A 6,989-nucleotide genomic window follows, 5' to 3' on the forward strand; every position below is an offset into this window, starting at 1 on the left:
TTCTGATTTTTATCTAAGGTACTTAACTTCCTACCATTTCAGGAATTCTGAAGAAAGCACCTAGAAAATGTATAGTCATCATTAAAGTATTTGGAGATAATTATAAAATGTGTAGACTTTCCAGAGGTTTTGCTTCTTTTATTCTCTGGCTGCCCAACTTTTGAATGTTCTGCTACTTAGCACTTCCAATGAAGGTGGACAGTGAAAACAAAAATACATGAAAGGCAAGATGGCCAGTTCTGTTATATCAGCAGGTAAATACTTATTGGGAAAGACCTGGAAATAGTTATAATGTATTAGCAAAACTAAAGTTTTAAATACCAACAAACTAAGTTCAGTATAAGCCAACAGTGGGTCACATCTGCAAAAAACTCTAAAATGGAGGTGTGGCTCTTTTCCGCTTATCTCAGCACGAGGCACCATGAGCAGCAAAGTCTCCCGCAACACCCTCTACAAGGCAGTGCAGGAAGTCCTGCATGGGAACCAGTGAAAGTGCCAGAAGTTTTTGGAGACGGTGCAGCTTCAGATCAGCCTGAAGAACTATAACCCTCAGAAGGACAAACGCTTCTCAGGCGCCGTCAGGCTTAAGTCCCCTCCCCGTCCCAAGTTCTCTATATGTGTTCTGGGGTACCAGCAGCACTGTGTGATGAGGCCAAGGCTGTGGATATCCCCCACATGGACACGAAGGCACTAAAGAAACTCAACAAGAATAAGAAACTGGTCAGGAAGCTGCCCAAGAAGTATGATGCTTTTTTGGCTTCAGAGCCTCTGATCAAGCAGATCCCACAAATTCTGGGCCCTGGCCTGAATAAGGCTGGCAAATTCCCTTCCTTGCTGACCCATAATGAGAACATGGTGGCCAAAGTTGATTAAGTGAAGTCCACGATCAAGTTCCAGATGAAGAAGGTGTTGTGTCTGGCAGTGGCTGTTGGCCACGTGAAGATGACAAGTGATGAGCCTGTGTACAACATCCACTTAGCTGTCAACTTCCTGGTGTCATTGCTTGAGAAAAATTGGCAGAACGTCCGGACTTTGTACATTAAGAGCATCATGGGCAAGCCCCAGCGCCTATACTAAGGCACAGCTTAATAAACCATACTCCTACCACTAAAAAATAAATAAATAAAGTAAAATAGAGATGTGGTATCCAGATCCTGAGAAGAAAATATTCCTCTATATGCTGGACTGGCTTGCCAAAATCTGGACTAGTATATCCTGTCTGGGGCACCACCTTTTAAGAGGACCAGAAAAGGCCAACAAGGGTGTTGAGAATATGCAGAAACTATAATGTATTTTCAAAAGGTTGAAATCATTGGGAATTTCCTTTTTAATTTTTGTTTTTGTTTTAATTTAAACAAGCATTACTATAGCATTAAACATGAAAACCACCAAAAAGAAATCTCCACATTCAATTCATTAAATAATCAACAAAGATTTGTTGAAAAACTACTACAGGCCAGGCACTGTTCTAGGACAGACCAAAATCCCTGACTTCTTAGAGCTTGCATGCTAATGAAGAACACAGAAAATCACTGACCATGACTTTTTATTCCTCTGAATTTCTACACACATGTGTATATATTTTTATAGGCTTTGGGGTTTTTTTCATAATTTAAAGCAGGTCTTTGCAATTTGGGTTCTACTCTTCATTTAACATTATTTTGAAAACATATTTTACAAGTTGCTACATAGTATTTAATACGTGTTTTTCACTTTTAATGCCACAATTTACTTAATATTTCTCTACTCTTCAGCACATGTTATGTCCAGCCTTTGCTATAAGTGCAACAAAGGACTAGGGTGGGAGTGATTTCCCTCTCAAGAGGAATTTGGGCAGGGTAGGCAGTGAGCTGTTAGGTTTTCTGAAGGATTAGTTCCCTGACCAGGGACTGAATCCGTGCCCTTGGCAGTGAGAGCATGGAGTCCTAACCACTGGACCACCAGGAAATTCCCTGCAGGAGGACTTTAAAACTGACAGTAGGAGCCCAGAACATTAGAACTAACATGCTTAAATAATAAGGAAACAGGCCATATCCAATCACTCCAGGCAAAATCTCAAGTAGAAAAGAGAATTCTTATTGAGGTGAGAGAGAGTAGAAGTACATGGGCTCTATTCAGGAACCCTGGCTGACTACTGGCAAGGAAGGAATCCTCTGGCACTATGTGATAGTGCACTACCAAGCCCGGAGAAACTTTTCTCAAATTCCTTGTAAGTCTTCTGTAAGAAATTAAAAGCATGAGGCTAACCTTTCGGAAACTTAATAGGAACTTTAGTGGTATCAGGAGAAGCAAACAGGACAATAAGGGCAGTTATAAGGTCAACACTGATAATCCCAAAGGCACCACTGAGGTCAGCTCTTGAGAAGATCACACAGGAACACCGGCTGCACATTAAGGCCACCAGGCAGTAAAGGTTTGTGCAGCACAGCCAACTGCAGCAGAACCAAAAACTCAACATCTACAGGACAGTCACGAGCCAGTGAACCAGAATTTGGAAGGATTTGGTGATAATCAGTCTCAAAATCAAAGACGATTTTCATTATCATTGCCTAGAAAATTTAAGATGTAGGGGTAGGAACTTCCCTGCTGGCGCAGTGGTTAAGAATCCGCCTGCCACAGGAATAAAGACGCAGACACAGAGAATGGACTTGAGGACCCAGGGAGGGGGAAGGGTAAGCTGGGACGAAGTGAAAGAGTGGCATGGACATATATACACTACCAAATGTAAAACAGATAGCTAGTGGGAAGCAGCCGCATAGCACATGGAGATCAGCTTTGTGTCCACCTAGAGAGGCAGGATAGGGAGGGTGGGAGGGAGATGCAAGAGGGAGAAGATATGGGGATGTATGTATATGTATAACTGATTCACTTTGTTATACAGCAGAAACTAACACACCATCGTAAAACAATTATACTCCAATAAAGATGTTAAAAAGAAAAAGAAAAAGAATCCACCTGCCAATGCAGGGGACATGGGCTGAATCCCTGGTCCGGGAAGATCCCACATGCCGCAGAGCAAATAAGCCCATGAGCCGCAATTACTGATGAGCCTGTGTTCTGGAGCCCGCGAGCCACAACTACTGAGCCCAAAGGCCGCCGCTACTGAAGCCCACGCACCCTAGAGCCTGTGCTCTGCAACAAGAGAAGCCACCACAATAAGAAGCACGCACACCACAACAGAGAATAGCCCCCACTCGCGCAACTAGATAAGGCCCGCGCGCAGCAACGAAGACCCAACACAGCCAAAAATAAATAAATAAATAAATTTTTTTTTTTTAAAATGATATGGGGTAGATTATGAAGATAATTTAAAGAATCACTTGAAGGTTGTCATGAAAGCAGATATAGACTATTCCATATATTCTAGAGGGTCCTGGAATGGAAGTTTCTATAGAAGGTTTCACATCAGCATAAGGAATAACCTTCTGACCTCTAAAACTACCCAACAATGAAACAAGTTGCCTCATGAAGTGGTAAAGCTCCCTGTTACCAGATTTATTTAGCAAAAACTGATCAACTTTGTGGCTTCTATAAAGGAGAATCTGAATTTGACTGGGGTTTTCTGTGGTTGTTCTTTACCAAATATCTTTAATTGAATTTTTGTTTTTATCAAAGCTATCCATGAACATAAAGAGTTGAATAAGTACAAAGGCTTATTACAAAAAACAATGGTCCTTGGGCTTCCCTGGTGGTGCAATGGTTAAGAATCTGCCTGCCAATGCAGGGGACACGGGTTCGAGCCCTGGCCCAGGAAGATCCCACATGCCACGGAACAACAAGGCCCGTGCACCACAACTACTGAGCCTGCACTCTAGAGCCCGGGAGCCACAACTACTGAGGCCATGTGCCACAACTACTGAAGCTCATGCACCTAGAGCCCATGCTCCACAACAAGAGAAGCCACCGCAATGAGACGCCCGCACACCACAACGAAGAATAGCCCCCGCTCGCTGCAACTAGAGAAAGCCTGTGTGCAGCAACGAAGACCAACGCAGCCAAAAATAAAATAAATAAAATAAATAAATAATAAAATAAAATAAATAAATTTATTTTTTTTAAAAAATGGTCCTCCACCCCAACAATTTCCCAACTCCAAGGGGCAAAATTTTTCAACTTTTGTGAATGAATCTTCTGCCATATACCTCCAAATCACAATATGCTTTTTCCATTTCTTTTCTCCAGTTTTAGGCACTATTAACTTCCCATTATAGATTAGATTTACCTCTCATTCCACTTCATATTTCCATACATGGGCACACTTCCCATCCCCCAGTCTTTCCAATATAATTATATAATTCTAATTAGATAAATACTCAACGTTCATATAGATCCTATTCAGAGCTGACCACGTAACACACTTATTAGAAAGGGTAGGGCAGGCTAACAAACTGATCTCAAAATATTAGCCTGGTGAGTGAATATTCAGGTCATTAGTTAAGCCAATTCTCTTCCAGAGTCATTCTAGGACTCAGGCTGACAGCAGTTCTGCCATCTTGAGTACAAGGCTTCCAAGGTTGTCCCTGATGTTGGATCCCAGATAGCCAGGAGAGGCGGACAAACAGGAACACATGAAGGACGTCAGGCCCATTTCCAGTCACATTCCACTAGAGAAAATTTAAGTCATGTGGTCTCATCAAACTGCAAAGGAGACTGGGGGATTCTGACTAGCAATGAGCACCAAGGAGAGAGCAGATGTGAATAGACAGTTAGCGGTCTTTGCCACATATACCATGATTACTTTTCCTCAAAAAAAATTAGTGAAAAAAAAATTGCAACAGACCTTAGAAACAGTCAAGGAATGAAAAGATATAAGGGTAAATAAATCAGTTAAGTAAATCTAAAGGAAAGTTAATGAACATTCCCCAAGAGAGAAAAATTAAAAGATGATTAATTCATTCAAGAAACACTGTGCTCTATTATGTACCATGCTCTGTGCTAAGTACTAGGGAAACAATAAAAAACATATAGACTAAAAATAAATAAATAAAACAAAACATCGACTAAATGCAATGTAGTATCCTCAAGTGCATCCAGAAACATAATAAGGACATTAATGGAAAAACTAATAAAATCCAAATAAAGTCTGCAGTTTACTTAATAGTACCAATGTTGGTTTCTCAGTTTTGACAAACATACCCTGGTAATGTAAGATGTTAACATTAAAGAAAACTGGGTGAGGAGTAGGGAGAAACTCTATATAATCCTTGCAACTTTTCTATAAATCTAAAATTATTCCCCAAAACAGTTTATTTTAAAAAACTCAGTCATGATGATGAAGGCATTGAACTTCCTCTAAAAACTAAATATAGAATTACCATATTCAATGTGAATTATATCATTTAGAGAAGAGCTAACACCTATCCTTCTTAAACTCTTCCAAAAAATTGCAGAGAGAGGAATACCCGCAAACTCGTTCTACAAGGCCACTATCACCCTGATAGCAAAACTAGACAAAGATATCACAAAGAAAGAAAATTAGAGACCAATGTCACTCATGAACATAAACGCAAACATCCTCAACAAAATACTAGCAAACAGAATCCACAACACATTAAAAGGATCATACACCATGATCAAGTGGGATTTATCCCAGGAATGCAAGAATTCTTCAATATACACAAATCAATCAATGTGATACACCATATTAACAAATTAACGAATAAAAACCATATGATCATCTCAACAGATGCAGAAAAACCCTTGACAAAATTCAACACCCATTTATGATAAAAACTTTCCAGAAAATGGGCATAGAGGGAACCTACCTCAACATAATAAAGGTCATATATGACAAACCCACAGAAAACGTCATTCTCCATGGTAAAAATCTAAAAGCATTTCCACTAAGATCAGGAACAAGACAAGGATGTCCACTCTCACCACTCTTATTAATCAACATAGTTTTGGAAGTCCTAGCCATGGCAATCAGAGAAGAAAAACAAATAAAAGGAATACAAATTGGAAAAGAAGTAAAACCGTCACTGTTTGCAGATGACATGATACTATACAGAGAAAATTCTAAAGACGGCACCAGAAAACTACTAGAACTAATCAAATAATTTGGTAAGGTTTCAGGATACAAAACTGATGCACAGAAATCTCTTGCATTCCTATACACTAACAACGAAAAGATCAGAAAGAGAAATTAAGGAAACAATCCCATTTACCATTGCAACAAAAAGAATAAAATATCTAGGAATAAACCCACCTAAGGAGGCAAAAGACCTATACTCAGAAAACTATCGAACACTGATGAAAGAAATCAAAGATGACACAAACAGATGGAGAAATATACCATGTTCTTGGATTGGAAGAATCAATATTGTGAAAATGACTGTACTACCCAAAGCAATCTACAGATACAATGCAATCTCCACCAAATTACCAGTGGCATTCTCCACAGAATTAGAACAAAAAATTTTACAATTTGTATGGAAACACAAAAGACCCTGAATAGCCAAAGCAATCTTGAGAAAGAAAAACAGAGCTGGAGGAATCAGGCTCCCCAACTTCAAACTATACTACAAAGCTACAGTAATCAAGACAGTACGGTACTGGCACCAAAACAGAAATATAGATCAATGGTACAAGATAGAAAGCCCAGAGATAAACCCACGCACACATGGGCACCTAATTTATGACAAAGGAGGCAAGAACATACAATGAAAAAAAGACAGCCTCTTCAATAAGTGGTGCTGGGTGCTTCCCTGGTGGCGCAGTGGTTGAGAGTCCGCTTGCCAATGCAGGGGACGCGGGTTTGTGCCCCGGTCCGGGGGGATCCCACATGCCGCGGGGTGGCTGGACCCATGAGCCATGGCCGCTGGGCCTGCACGTCCGGAGCCTGTGCTCCACAGCGGGAGGGGCCACAACAGTGAGAATAAACAAGACAAAAAGACAACCCTCAGAATAGGAGAAAATATTTGCAAATGAAGTAACATACAAAGGATTAATCTCCAAAATATACAAACGGCTCATGGAGCTCAACATCA

General features: G+C 40.4%; 1 pseudogene; it reads left to right on the top strand.

The window, feature by feature from the left end:
* The first annotated feature begins 421 nt into the window (after window positions 1-421).
* On the top strand, window positions 422-1,077 carry LOC112391149 (60S ribosomal protein L10a pseudogene; annotated as a pseudogene).
* The last annotated feature ends 5,912 nt before the right edge of the window (window positions 1,078-6,989 follow it).

This window comes from Neophocaena asiaeorientalis, unplaced genomic scaffold (genome assembly GCF_003031525.2).
Source record: "Neophocaena asiaeorientalis asiaeorientalis breed wild unplaced genomic scaffold, Neophocaena_asiaeorientalis_V1.1 scaffold119, whole genome shotgun sequence".
Taxonomy (NCBI): Eukaryota; Metazoa; Chordata; class Mammalia; order Artiodactyla; family Phocoenidae; genus Neophocaena; species Neophocaena asiaeorientalis.